Source organism: Pinus tabuliformis, chromosome 4_2 (genome assembly GCF_031772625.1).
Source record: "Pinus tabuliformis cultivar Carrire ecotype Pingquan chromosome 4_2, CPIR1, whole genome shotgun sequence".
Taxonomy (NCBI): domain Eukaryota; kingdom Viridiplantae; phylum Streptophyta; class Pinopsida; order Pinales; family Pinaceae; genus Pinus; species Pinus tabuliformis.
Genome location: NC_142304.1, coordinates 1,056,145,229 through 1,056,160,272, shown reverse-complemented (window position 1 = coordinate 1,056,160,272; position 15,044 = coordinate 1,056,145,229).

Genomic DNA, 15,044 nt, shown 5'->3' with positions numbered 1-15,044 from the left:
TAGACAAGAAATGTGGCTCTTAAAGAAACAAGAACCAGCATAAAACCTTGAATTCTTTCATGAACACAACTGGTGCAGGGATGTTAGTGATGAATGTGAAAAAGGGGGAAACGGAAGTTAGACATGCTCCATTGTGTTGCTGCCAAGTGATGGAGAAGAGGAGCTTCCCTATCCATTGATGCTTTCTTTATTTTGACCAGCAAGATTCAGTTGAAAGGAATGACATTTCTGCAACCCCATCTACCTACCCATCTACTTGCCTAGCATTTTTTGTTTCTTCCTGGAGGGTGCACTTGGACCTGCAGACCCTCATGTGCCTTTTCTTTTCCATTGGCTTTTTCTTTTGAGTTTCTATCTAGAACTACCCTTATTGCTTCCAAGGCCCCAGATTAAGCAGTTGGGAACCTTAATTCTCTACCTAGCTATTGGTATGCCAAGATTAAGCAGTTTGGACAGACTTCTTTCTCTATTCTACAACATAAAATTGAAACATGGCATGATCCAAATTAGGCTGTTGGGCCATCCATCAAAATTGAGTCACTATCAAGCTATGTACATACATTGTCTTCTTTTGGAAATATGGGATCTTTTCAATCACCAAAGCAGAGCATATTTGGCACTTCCATTTGCCAATCATAAAATATGAAACCTATTGGTATAGGTATCTAATAGTGGCTCCACATGGGGATGGTTTTTCTTTTTGAAAGACCAAGAACAGCAGGTCAGAATGCCTTGGCCCTTTGACTTCTCTTTACCAAAACTTGGAGTTTTCTTCCTTGAACCCTCAAAATTTGAAACTGTCATACCTGTGGAACTTGCTGAATTATAGCCTCTTGCTGATTCTGCAAGACCTCTCACTGCTATTCACATGATGAAAATAAAACACTATATACAACAAATTATGTACAGGGCACCAGCCATGCTATAAACATGGAGAGTAGTCAAAATAGTGCTTCAACATCCTGCCATTCACAGGACCTTCATCCAAATCAGTTTCATCAAGATTTTTTAGGAAGTAAGTGTTGTTTCCTTGTACTGCTTGGATAACAAATGGTCCTCTCCAAAGGGAATCAAACTTTCCATGTTTTCCTTTATCTTCCCTTCTTGAATCCCACTTGAGGACTTTGTCACCCATGTTGAAATCTTCAACCTTAGTTCTTCTGTCAAAAGCTTTCTTTAACTTTTCTTGTAAAACTTGAACTCTGTTATAAACTTGGTCTCTAGTTTGCTGCAAACATATTATTTGATTTACCCTTCTCTGTATGTCATTTGGCTCAGCTTGACTTTCTTGAAGTAGTTTCATAACAGGGATCCCTAGTGATGAAGGAAATTTGGCTTCTAATCCATACACTAACTCATATGGGCTGACCCCAATAGATCTCTTGGTTGTCAGTCTGTCTGGCCATAAAGCATTGACAAGCTTCTTATGCCAATTCTTCTTATTTTCTTCCAACATTTTCTTTATGATGTTTATGAGGCTTTTGTTTGATGATTCAACAAGGCCATTTCCTTGGGGATAGTATGCAGTAGAATGGCCCAAGGTAATATGAAATTTGTGGCAGAAGTTCACCATCTTCTTGGATCTAAAGGCAGCAGCATTGTCTGTTATGATCTTATCAGGACAACCAAATCTAGACAATATATTATTTTCCAAAAACTGAATGATTGTTGAATCATTTTCCTGTCTACATGGGATGGCCTCAATCCATTTGGTGAAGTAGTCTGTGGTTGTGAGGATCCATCTATGCTGGCCTGAAGATGAAGGATGAATTTCCCCAATGAAATCCAAGCCCCATTGTTGAAATGGTCTCTCTGTTGCAATAGGTCTCAAAGGAAGTGGCAGTAACTTTCTCTTTCCCTCAAATACTTGACATTTATGACATGAGGTGGTAACTTTTTTGACATCAGAGAACATAGTGGGCCAATAGTAACCAGCCCTCAGTATTTTGTCCACAGTGGACTTCCAATAGAGGTGTCCACCACAATCACCTGCATGAAATTCTTTCATGATATTGTCAGTCTCATTCTCAATCAAGCAGTTTAATAATATACCCTCATGGTTTTTCTAAAGCAAATTACCATCCATAACATGAAATCTTGAAGCTTTTATTTTTAGAAACCTACATTTAGTTCTGGACAATCCTGGGGGAGCACCCAGGTTTTGTAACACATAACATATTTCAGAATACCAAGAAGATTGTTCAAAGGCTACATTGATCTTTGGAGTCGCCAGCTCCGGTTCACTGTCCAGTTGGTTGATGTCCAAGGCTTGGAAATTTGTTTCAGACATTAATTTGGCCAAACCTTGCCCTTTTATCAGTTTTGTAGGTTCTATTTCAATGTCAAATTCTAAAATCTTGGCAATCCATTTTCCTCTTCTGCCCTCTAAGTTCTCTTGAGTAAGTATGTCTTTTACAATAGGACTTGGCACATAAGCTATAACATGGGAGTATAGGTTATAAATCCTAAAGTCTTTGTTGGCTTTGACCAAAGCATATGCTTGCTTTTCCATGATCTGATATTTCAGGGGTGCATCTTTGAGAGCTCTACTAAAGAAAGCAATAGGTCTCTCATTTTCTTGGTCATCTTTCTGTAATAAGACAGCAGCAATATTATGCTGGGAGGCAAAAGAGAAAATGATAAACTCTTTGTCAAATTGTGGATTTGTTAAGACCGGAGTTTGGGTAAGGGCCAATTTTATTCCTTCAAAAGCTTGATTTGCTTCTACTATCCATTTTACTTTTGAATCCTTTTTAAGCATGTTATTGAGTAATCTACTTAATTCTACCAAATTTGGGATAAATCTCCTTAGGAAATTGATCTTCCCCAAGAATGCTTGTAATTCTTTGATGTTTCTTGGGTGGGGCATTTGCAAGATGGCTTTTATTCTGTCTGGGTCAATCCTAATGCCATCCTTTGAAATAATATGACCCAATAACTTGCCTTCTTCCAAACCAAATAGAGATTTCTTAGGATTTAAAGAAATTCCATATTTTCTACATTTTATGAATATTTGCCTTAGGTGTTTCAAATGTTCTTGGTCAGATTTAGAGAAAGGTGTGAGATCATCTAAATAAATAACCAGGAAGTCATGAATTTCTTTGGCAAAAGCAATATCCATTGCTCTTTGAAAGGTAGCTCCTGCATTTTTTAACCCAAAAGGCATCTTGACATATTTGAAGGTTCCCCATGGGGTTGTGAATGTTGTTTTGTCCTGATCATCAGGGTGAACTAAGATCTGGTTGAAACCTGAGAATCCATCAAGTAGTGAGATCCTTGAAGCCCCTACCACTCTTTGGAGAATGTGATCCATCTTGGGTAAGGGATAATTATCCTTTAGGGACACTTGATTTAAATTCCTTAGATCAACACAAAGCCTTATTTCACCAGTTTTCTTTCTTGTAGGGACCAAATTTGAAATCCAATCAGAAAACCTGATTGGTGCTATGATGCCAGCTTTAAAAAAAATTTGTACCTCTTTCTCAATTGAAGGGAGAAGCATAGGATTTATCCTTCTCAATTTTTGCTTGAATGGCTTTTGATTAGGCTTGAGAGGGATGGTGTGTTGGATAACAGATGTGTCATAGGATTTTAAATCCTCATAACTCCATGCAAAGACATCTTGAAATTCTTTGAAGAGGTCAATGTATTTAGGCTTCTGATCAGGAGGTAAGGATGCAGACAGTTTTATTATTTTGGGCTTTTCAACAGTTCCAATGTTGCATTCTTCAATGGCAGACTTAAGGGGCTGCATTTTTGGTTTTATAGGGACATCATTTGAGTCAAAAATATCCTCTAATGGAGTTAGGCCTGTAGGAAGAAAATTGTATTTTAATTGTATAACTTCAACCTCAGCATCAGCCCTTTCTTCACAACTGATTTGTTGAATTTCTTGTATGTTGTCTTTGTTGAAGATGGTTGGATGTAGCCTTTGGTTAGCTGTTTTGGGTGATACTGCTGTTTGGTCCTGTTCACCTATTGTTTGTGACTCACTTACGGCCTCTGCATCAATGTTTAGCCTTGAAAATTCTTGCTATAAAGTCAAAAAATTGTTTATTTGTGTATCATCCTCAAACACTCGCCAATCCTTTACATTGTTTGGGATTGAAGGTCTGTGTTTTATCTCTGCTGTAAAGCAATGGTGGGGTTCAAAAGGTAGCTTACAAGTGCTTGCAAATGTAGCCAAACTATGAGCATGAAGATTATGGGTCCTAGGAATTTTGGTAATTTGAAATTCAGTGAAGGTTTTAAGCATTTCAGTAGCAGCAGACCTATAAGATCTCAATCTTTTGTCATTGGTGACAAAATTTCCCTTTACTTGTTGGATAATTAGGTCTGAGTCTCCTAGGATTGCAACTTTTATGGCCTGTAAGGATTTTACTAGCTTGAGGCCTAGTAAAAGAGCTTCATATTCTGCCATATTGTTAGTGCACCTGAAGTTTAACCTGTAGACTCGGCCCTCTGCATGACTGTTTTGTTTGTTATGTATCCAAACTCTTGCTCCTGCCACTAATTTGTTGACTGATCCATCAAACTCAAGGAACCATAAGATCTCTTGGTCAAGGGAGGAATTATCAACATTCTTTCTATGATTTGGGATTATAAGTTGGAGCTCTAGTTTTTTATCTGGTTTGTCTTTTAGGAGAGACTCATCAATTGGTTTCTCAATTTGGATCTCTTGGGGATTTGGTTGCTTGCTCTCATGCATGTTTTGTTCAAGTGTGACTGATTTATTATCACTCTCAGGGCTTGTATCATCATTAAACAGAATAAAGGAATCCATATATGAATGGACTGCATAGATGGGGAAATTCTGAGGCTTTTCTTCATTGCTCACCATGTATTTCATAAGTGACTCTCTATATAGCCTCTTGGGTTGACCAAAGACTGAGATGGTGGCATATGACATGTCTAATTGCAGGGAACCTTGGAGTTTAGCCCCCCATGATCTTGATAACAACATTCCGTATTTGGGTGGGATATCAGCAACTACAACATCCATTAAGATTGTTTTGTTTGGATACTGGACCAGGGATACACATAGATCTTTTATCAATCCTAGACACTTAACTTGGCTGGAGTCAAATGAAAATAGGTCCTTATAGGGTCTTGTAATATCTAGGTTGAGTCTCTCCATCACTGATTTAGGCATAAGGTTATGAGATGCACCTGAATCAAACATTGCATTGTGTAGTATTTTGTCATGAACATGCAAGCTGACATAAAAAGGTAAGATCCCTGTAACTGGTGTCTTTCCATCAACCTCTGGACCGAAAAGTAGTTCTGGGGTATCATCCAACACATTAACATCATCTTTATTATGGGTGAGTTGAAGGGACTTTTTGATTTGTTGTTTGTAAATGTCATGCTTGGCTAGCTCTGAAAGGGGGATGGCTATCTTCAATTTTCCTATTTCAGCTTCTAAGTCAAAAGGTTTTTCAGCTTGGACCTTGGTGTTGTGGTTGACAACCCTTTCTTTATTGTTCAAGTTTTCTTCTTGGTTTTCAGTCTGATCTTGAGGCTTGTCCTTCTTACTCATCTTCTGCGTAGTGATGCTTAGATTAGGTTGTAAGGGTGATGCAGCCACTGCTTGTTGTTTTGGGGAAGATGTTTCAGTTATTTCTTCCACTGTTACTTCCTTTGTAATAGAATCAGTTTTGTCAATTGGCTCTGTGACCATGGTTTTCTTAGGCATAGGAGTATCCTTTGTTTTCTCAGGCTGTGTCACGTTTATAGTTCTGCTCCTTAGCTTGTATTGTTTATGAACTTCATAAACAGCTGTGTCATAGCCTTGTTTAAAGTCAAATGACTCACCTGACTTGGTTTGAAATTGTTTAATATCATCGTCCTTGTGGTCTTCTTGACTTAAGAAAACTTGTTGATCATCATTCAGGCCCATTAGGTTAATGTGGGTGTCATCTATTTGTTCATTAGAGGTGGATGCTTCTGTATAGTTTTCTTGGAACGGAGGTCTGATCTCTGGTTCAGAATTGGCTTTACCAACATTAGGATTTTGGTTTCTTCTAAAATTAGGATTCCTAACAGGGTTATTCTGTGGTGCTTCCCATGATGATTTCCTCTCAACTGATTCAACTCTGTCACCTAATCTCTGCATACCAGTGATTATTGCATCCAGTTTTTGATCCCAGCCTGAAGGCTCTTCCTTGAAGGTGGTCTTTCTCTCAGTCCTTGTCCTATTTCTCTTGGCTATCAGATTGGCTTCCACACTTACTGCTATATCTTGCATTTCAGCTAAAGTTCTGGGAGCCCTTTCCCTTAATTGATACGCCATATCTGAATCAAACCCATCAGGGAAGGTATATAACGCTAGATCTGGTGGGGGTCTAAGATTTTGGGGAATAGAATTGTAGACATTGTTAAACCTGGCATAGTAGTCTAGGATAGTTTCTTGGGGACCTCTTTTGATAGTATTGTATTCAGATAGTATATGGAGTGGGTCCTTCTTCTTCTCCCATCTATTGATAAATGTTTGATAGAGGGCTTCAGGGTCATCTATAGAATGTGGTGTAAGTGACCTAAACCATGTTCTTACATCCCCAGTTAAGCTTTGCACAAAATTTTTCATCCTAACCCCATCATCATCTATTTCATAGTTTTCAAAGTAGTCCTGCATTTTCTTAGTATGCTGCAGGGCTGGATATGAACCAGTACCATCAAAGTATGAGATCTTTCTTTGGTATTCTTGAGGCAGAGGAGCTGGATTAGTTGGTAACTGCAGTGGGGCATATCTATTTGCCATGTTTGGTGGGACAACAGGGATAACAGGGATGTATGGGACTAGTGGAGGGAATGGGATGACAGGGGTGTGTGTATTTGATGGAGTGGTTGAAAGGATACCTTGTGAAGTGGATGAAGAACTAGGAGATTTTGGGCCAGTAGTATGAGGATGTAGAGAAGCTTTAGCAGGGGTTGGAATGTCAATTTGGAAACCTGCTTCTGAGCTTGAATCTGATAAAGTGCTTTCTGATTTGTGTCTCTTGAGGATTCTTGCAATCAGGTTTGGATTCTGAAACTCAGGTGCTGGCTCAGGATCTGGGTTTGATCTTGTGTAACGAGTTTTCTTCTTAGGAGCCAGCTTCTATAACTTTCTTTTTGAGAATTTCTAAGGAGGTAGTGATCTTTTGACAAGGACTGGTCAACTATAGCACAATTATATGAGAATTAATACTGAATAAAGAGTTTTCTTCACTGCTCACCAAGCTTTATCTACAGCATTAAGAATCAGATAGGAGGTTGCAAAGTTCATCCAGGTCCCCAGTGGAGTCGCCATTTATGTTAACACCCAGGTTGTTCCCTTTGACTCCCAAGGGAATACGGCTGGGGTAACCACTAACCAAGCTTTGGATTACAATTTCTAGCCAAACTGTAATCAGAGAGGGCTCTCTCCTTCAGATTTGTCTCTGTTTTGTGAAGATTTTAGGCTAGTTATGGGTTCAGTTTTGTTTAAGGTTTTTTGGTTGATTGATGTCTTTCTGTACCTAAGATGGAAATCTTCAGATAGTTTAGTCCATTGGGCAATGGAGTCTATGGTTATAGGTTGATTGAAATATTAAGTGAGATTGTTGAAACTACAGGGCCATTTAAATATTTCATGAAACAAACTTGAAATTTTGATAATGAAATATGATTAACCAGTGGAAAGCAGTCAAGACTTTTCCACTAAGCTGGGTGTGAGGAAGAAATATGTTGCACAGGAGTAGATTTTGAATTCCTGAACAAATATCACTGTGAAAGGTATAGTTTAGAAGTGCAGCAATTAAGAATTACACTCTTATAACTATAACTGAGGAAAACATACTTAATAGCTTAGATTGAGTTCAGGGTATTGTATGAAATAAGTCCTGAAACTATTCTTTTTCCTTTGCCATTAAACTGTAAGCATAATCATGAATGGATTATGAAGAAAACAACAAACATAATGAACAGGTTAAAGAAGAAACTTATTGTTCCATGAAATACGCAGGAATCCTGTAGCATTCAGCAAGCACACACAACGTATCAGACAACCCAGGACTTTGGAAATTCCATCAGCTTTGTATTAATACTCTGAAAATTTACAGCATAAGATCTCTAGAAGAGATAATCAACAACCCCTGCAAGCTTATGCGAGGGGGAATATATACAATCGGTTACATAAAATATCTGAACCGCTGAGTCATTTGAGAAATAAATACGTTCACCAACTTTACAGAATAGCAGATAAGGAGTTATTACTGCTCTTAAATACAAAATGAATGCTCTTTAATACTGTCAGAAGTCTTTTTGACCTTTGGAGGCCACTGAGTCGGCTGAAGGTACGCTGTCAAAAAGGTGCGTATATCTTATCCTTTGCTTGCTGCCGCTGTCTTTTGCTGAGTCATTTTTCAGCTGTCTTTAATGATGTTTGACTTTTGCTGAGCTGTAGCTGACTGGGATGGAACATCTGAAGTTAATGTGGCAAAATTTGGAGCATTGCTTGCCACCAATCCTCCCTGGGCATTTGGTGTCTTCTGATCTTCACCAAAGTCTCATCTGCTTCAGTATATCTGTAGAAATTAGGAGGAGTCTCAAAAAGGTGGTGGATTTCATTTTCAATAAAAAATATATTTTCAAGTTTTTTCAGAAGGCTCTGCCCTGTTGGATGCCCTGCCTCTTCAGAAGTACTACCAGATGCAGTAATTTGGTTTTCAATATAATTTGACATTCTGGTGGCATACTGTTCTCGAGAGATTAGTCTTCCTGCACCGTCTAGTTGGCTGGGCAGTCCCTTTGCTTGCAATGCTCCCATCTTGGCCTTATACTCATCCACCTCAGCCTGGATTTCATAGCACTTCCTCTCCACAGTTTGTACATAATTTCTGAGAGTGAGTACCTTTTTAACTGTAAGGACAGCCTCTGTTCTGTTGACAATATTGATGGCTGCCAGTTCTTCCTTTGTCTGTCTGTTCAAAAAATCTATCAATCTGTTAGCTAGCTCCGGCCTGTTTCCCAGCACTATTATGGCCTTTTGAATATCTGTCTGTGCTTGGCCAATCAAATCCATCTGCTCATGTACAGTCTTAATTGATTTCCATTGCTTGGTGATGGTTTGGTCAATGCGGGCCCACAAAATTCTTTTGATTTCTGCTATAGCAGTGTCTAGCTTGAGCTTTTTCTCCAAAATCTTTATTTTTTCTTTCAAGGCATTTATTTCTCCGCCTTGTTCTGCCACAGTCATTTTAGATTTATCATATTTGGCATCTAATTCTGCCAATTTTTCCTTGGCCTCCTTTAACTCATTGGCCTGGATCTCCATATCTTGAATGGCCTTGGTCAGCTCTTCCATGCTTGCACTGGAGTCCGGAGCGGTTGCCTTTGCTGCTTCTGTTGTTGCTGTTGCTGTTACAGGGGCCACTGTTGCCTCTGTAGTTGTTGCAGTAGTTGAAGTGGTTGGAGGAGCTTGGGATGTGGATTCCCCCTGCTTATCTTGTAGTAAGCCTTCAAGCTCTTTCTCCAAATCAAGGACCTTTTGGTTGAGCTGCATTATAAGGTCCAGCTGCTCATCGGCCTGCTTTGCCTGCTGTAATTCTGTTGTTTGAGGGTGCTCTGTGGGCAGCAGTCTCAACCTCTTCTTCAATGCATTGAGGTCATCCTCCTTTTTCTTCATAAGGGCCCTTACACCCTTTGGATCCTTAGGATCATGTCCTAGGTCGATAATGATGTCCTCAAGTGATTTTATTCTGTTGTCTTTGGCTAGGGAGGACATTCTTTCAAAATCCAACTGAATGTTGGTATTTTTCAGTGACTCTTTTAATTCATGGGCCATGGTTGCCCTGTCCACCAAGGTTGCATAGACCATCTCTCTAGTTTGCTTGTGGAGTTCAATTTGGTCCATGGGATGGATGTCTTTGGCCATGACCTCCACCCTTGTCTTCACATAATCAACAGCTGATTTTGGATGGGGCACTGTAGGTTTGAAATGGCTGAGGATCATTTTTTCCTCTTAAATGTCATATACAGACATTAGCCTTTCTTTCTGGGCTGGTGTTGCATTTAGAAATTGTTTGTAGACTTCCACCCTCAGCAAGTCATTCTGTGCCTTTATTTGCTTGAAAGAAGCCTTAGTGCTTTTGGGCTTCTTGCTCTGCTGAGAGGAGGAGGACACCTCCAAACCAAGTTGTAATCCTTGCTCCTGCTGAAAGGAGCTTGTACCTGTATGTTGGCTGCCCTCCCTGTCTTTCCTTGAACTGTCAAGGACTTCTTCAGTGATGTCTTCTACCTCTGGGGAGTCAACCCTTTGCCTTTTGGCCTGGGGTTGTTGGGAGGATCCACTAGCAGGAGTGGACTCTTCTCTATCTCTTTTCATACCCCTCTCCTCATGTGCTGGGGTCTGCAGAATTGGTGCTACTGGTGGTTCAGTTTGTGGAGGAGGGGTGTGCTCTTGTTGCTGCTCACTTGATGGGGCAGGATTTTCTTTCACGGTTTCTTCTTCAGCACCCATTATTCCTTTCCCTTTGTCTGTGCCTGGTGCTGCTGCGGAAGATATCTGTGTGGTTGGTGCAGATGCTGAGGCCGAGGTACCTTCTCCTACTGGCTGCGGTCGCTTGAAGGGTACCTCCTGCACAGAATCTAGGTCAAGAGTCTTTTCCAAATCCTTTACATTCTTTTGCATTAACTCTTCCTCAGTCAATTTCTCAACTAATGTTTCTGGCAGCCATTCTTGCTGATTAGCATATTTTTCAATATGAGGGTACTTGCAGTGCTCATAACCTAGCAGTCTGTATTTGACTCTCCTAGAAGTGATGAAGCCTTCAGGGTCATAGGGAACCCACCGGAAGCTTTTTGAGAGCATGTACTTGTCTTTGAGGATTAGTTCAGCATCTCGCCAACCCTCCTTTTTATTCATGATGAAGGGGCCCAGGTGGTGATTGAACTTGAGATGGGCTTTCTTTTTGGAGCTGTGAAAGTGAGTGAGATCAGAGTGAATGAGCTGTCTATAATACTCCAGGGCAAATATCCTCATGGGCATATATTTTGGGAGCCTGTAGGGACAGAGCTCACAGCCATAGATTCTGATGACTGTATGATCTTCATATAGGTACCAATCACCTATTTTGTAATTCTTGGAGAGCTGCAAGACTTTCTGCATATCAAATGATATTCTGGGAGGAGGGGACTTCATTAATAAACAAGAGACTGGGTAAACAAACTGATCAATAAATTCACAATACGAATATGTTGAGTTTTGCACTTGATGGAAGACAGATGTCCAGAAGATAACAGATCTTCTTTCCTCACTAGAATCCAGCTTTTTAATGTAGCATGGAAAGGCCTCAGACTGATAGTACATGAAAAGGTGATAGATATAAGATGAATACTTGAAGACACCCTGTCTGTCCACTTTGCACAACTGATCATGAATCTTGTTAGCTATAAACTTGGCAAAATTATATTTGCGGGCAGGGGGTTGGCCTGGGCTGTAAGCAGCTAAAAATACCAGCATTGTTTCTTCCACATGCTCACTGGTTCTGTATCCCAGCACGTAGGCAATCATGTCCAACAAAAGTCTGCCTACTTCAGTAAAATAGACATCCAAGTAGGGAGGTGGCCCTGTAGGCTGGCGGTCAGGCCTCATAAATGTCCTGGTGATTTTCTGAATATCCTCACTGGACATCTTGGCACCAGTGTCCAGTAGATAATTCATGGAGAAAGGGAACAGCAGCTCAGTCTGATTGAAATTAAGCATCTGGTTAATGGACTCAACATTAATGTAAAATAGGATGCTCCCAAATGGAGACTTTACAGCTCTATGTTGCACATCATAATTTTCAGCACATAGGCGAATAATCTCTGGGAAAATATTGATAAAGGGGAGACAGTAGTGTGGCAGATTTGACTCCCATATCCCATATGTGTCCTTGCCATTCAGGTAGTCATCTCTTAATTCCCTGAAGGTTTGCAAATGATCCCTATCAGTCATACAGTCTTGGATAAGGTAGTCCCTGTCAGCAAGAGTCAAGGACTCCAGGTCTTTATTTGGTGCATTTAAAGGAGCAACGCTGAGGGCTGTGGGTGCAGGAGCAGCCATTATGTAATCTGAATCTGAACAAGGTGAGTGAAATGGTTTGCAAGGTTCCTCAAGGCTTAAGTGACAGGCTTACTGTAGATAATGCTTGAAATTTTTCTTCAAAGTGGAATAAGCAGGCTTGGCAGACTTGTCTCTGCTGTTTTTTTGGTAAATTCACAGGGATTGTGAATTGATGAGGATGATTGCAGAGGGTGTGCGGGCTTCAATTTGGTGACATGCAGATTTGGGCCTCCACCCGGCAAAAGGAACAATGCCGGGTAGCTCGAGGACAAATTTACAATTTTGGTCCGTGAATTGACTGTTTCAATGTCAAATTATGGTGCTGGGGCAATGCAGGTTACGTAGGCTTGAATTTAAGTAGCAGACAGTGCTTAATTTGGAATTTCACAAGTGCTCCAATGGTGAGCTTGCAGAGAAATGGCATTCATGGGCAAAAAACAAGAATTATGGTGAATACCTAGATAAATAGCTCGGAAAGCCTGCGGGCCGAACCGCAAAGGCTCAAGGTCGCCGAGTTGACGAGTTCTGACAGTTGCAAATTCAAATTTGGAGGTTGGAGGCGACCCGGCGATGAAACAGCGACAACAACTCTGTCTTTTTCTTTCGAAAATGACACAAAACGGATAAAACCGCGACTTTTAACAATAAATTCGGAAAAAAAGGGGCATTTGGCGCTTTTCCTCGATGATGTCAGCATGACGCCATGGCAGGCCCGGGGGTACAGAGGGTGACATGGACACTTAGCTGTAGGCCAGCGTGGACGGAAACGGTGGTGGGCGGAGGCGATGGCAGGGCTATGTGGAGGGCCACAGGGCGCGGGGCGGGCGGAGTGGCATTACGTCTTGGTGACGTGGGGGCCGACATGTATGTGACGTATGCAAGGGAGGTGGTAACGGGGATGGTGGTAAGCGGTCTCCCCGCACCACCTTTGGGCAAAGGCGGTATCGGGGAGGGGGGCTCCGAACAACCCCGCCGCTTGCCACGCATCCCGGGTACGGCCCCCAATACCGCCATCTTCTCTGAGGTTAAAGGGCGACGGGTCGGGATCTGAAAACGACCGCCCACCATTGGATCGGGGCGGCGGACGATTGACGGTTGGCGGGCGCTGTTGATCAATCGCGCAGTTTTGGGTTGGGTCCCACCCGACTATTAAAATATTCAATTTAATATTTGTGGCGCGGGACTTTAGGTTTTGGGGTTTTCGTGGGTTTTTCGGGGGATGAGTTAATATGTGGGGGGGGGGAAAGGACTAAAAGTGGGTTTAAGCAGAGGGAAAGGGGTTTTGATGAAATTCTTTTAGGAAAAGAGGGGAAATGATGGATTGGGGGAAGGTTATTACTCTAATCAGAGGTTAGAGTAATCCCATGACAGGGTTGACCATAGTCCCAGGTGGACTAATGTCTCCCTTAGACAAACTTATCTAGCTATAGTGCTAGAAGGGGGATATGTATACATTGCTTGGGGTTTATACACCATAGTGTTTATAATAGTAGGGAAAAAGGGGAACATAGGGGATTTAGATAATAAGGAGTTAAGGGTTAATATGAGTGGAAAAAGTGGATTAAGGGGAAAACACTAAGTTTATATGAAATCAACTTAGCTTAGGAAGTAGATCAAAATGAAAAGAATTTTAGACAAGAAATGTGGCTCTTAAAGAAACAAGAATCAACATAAAACCTTGAATTCTTTCATGAACACAACTGGTGCAGGGATGTTAGTGATGAATGTGAAAAAGGGGGAAAAGGAAGTTAGACATGCTCCATTGTGTTGCTGCCAAGTGATGGAGAAGAGGAGCTTCCCTATCCATTGATGCTTTCTTTATTTTGACTAGCAAGATTCAGTTGAAAGGAATGACATTTCTGCAACCCCATCTACCTACCCATCTACTTGCCTAGCATTTTTTGTTTCTTCCTGGAGGGTGCACTTGGACCTGTAGACCCTCATGTGCGTTTTCTTTTCCATTGGCTTTTTCTTTTGATTTTCTATCTAGAACTACCCTTATTGCTTCCAAGGCCCCAGATTAAGCAGTTGGGAACCTTAATTCTCTACCTAGCTATTGGTCTGCCAAGATTAAGCAGTTTGGACAGACTTCTTTCTCTATTCTACAACAGAAAATTGAAACATGGCATGATCCAGATTAGGCTATTGGGCCATCCATCAAAATTGAGTCACTATCAAGCTATGTACATACATTGTCTTCTTTTGGAAATATGGGATCTTTGCAATCACCAAAGCAGAGCATATTTGGCACTTCCATTTGCCAATCATAAAATATGAAACCTATTGGTATAGGTATCTAACAAGTACCAAGGCATTGAATTGTTTATGGGTCTTCTTCCTAGATAAAGTGTTGAAGTCGATAGGAAGAGACCTGTCGAAAAGTAGGCAATAAGGTGTCCTACATTAGTCCACACGAAACGGGACAAGGATGATTGTTTTTTGAGGAATCTTTTGAACATTGGTTCAAAGTGACAAAGGGCATGATGGTAGGATATGATTAATGGGTTGATGGAGGAAACAGAAGAAAAAAGGTTTTCCCTTGAAAAATAGAAGGCACAACAACAGTTTTAACCTTGCAACACTAGACTCATGAACACCAAAGAGTGTTAGGATACAAAGATGCAAGAACATCAGGGTATATAGGCTAAACTCACAGGATGGTAAGATACATATTAAGAGGCCATCACAAGGAAGGTTTATCTGAGGGAGTGCCATGTTCAAGGGAACAACTGCTGCCAAAACACGCTTTCAAATATTGAACACAATTTTATTGTCCACTTCCCCATCTAATTAGTTTAGTGAGTCGAGACGTGTAAACTCATCAATCTTTTCATATTCTAAGAGTCTGAAAAGGACCGCAAAAAGAGCGACTATATGCCCTATCTAATTAGTTTAATGAGTCTAGACAAGAAAACTCGTCGATCTTTTCATGTTTTAAGAGTTTGAAAGGGACCGTAAAAGGAGCGACTCTATGCCC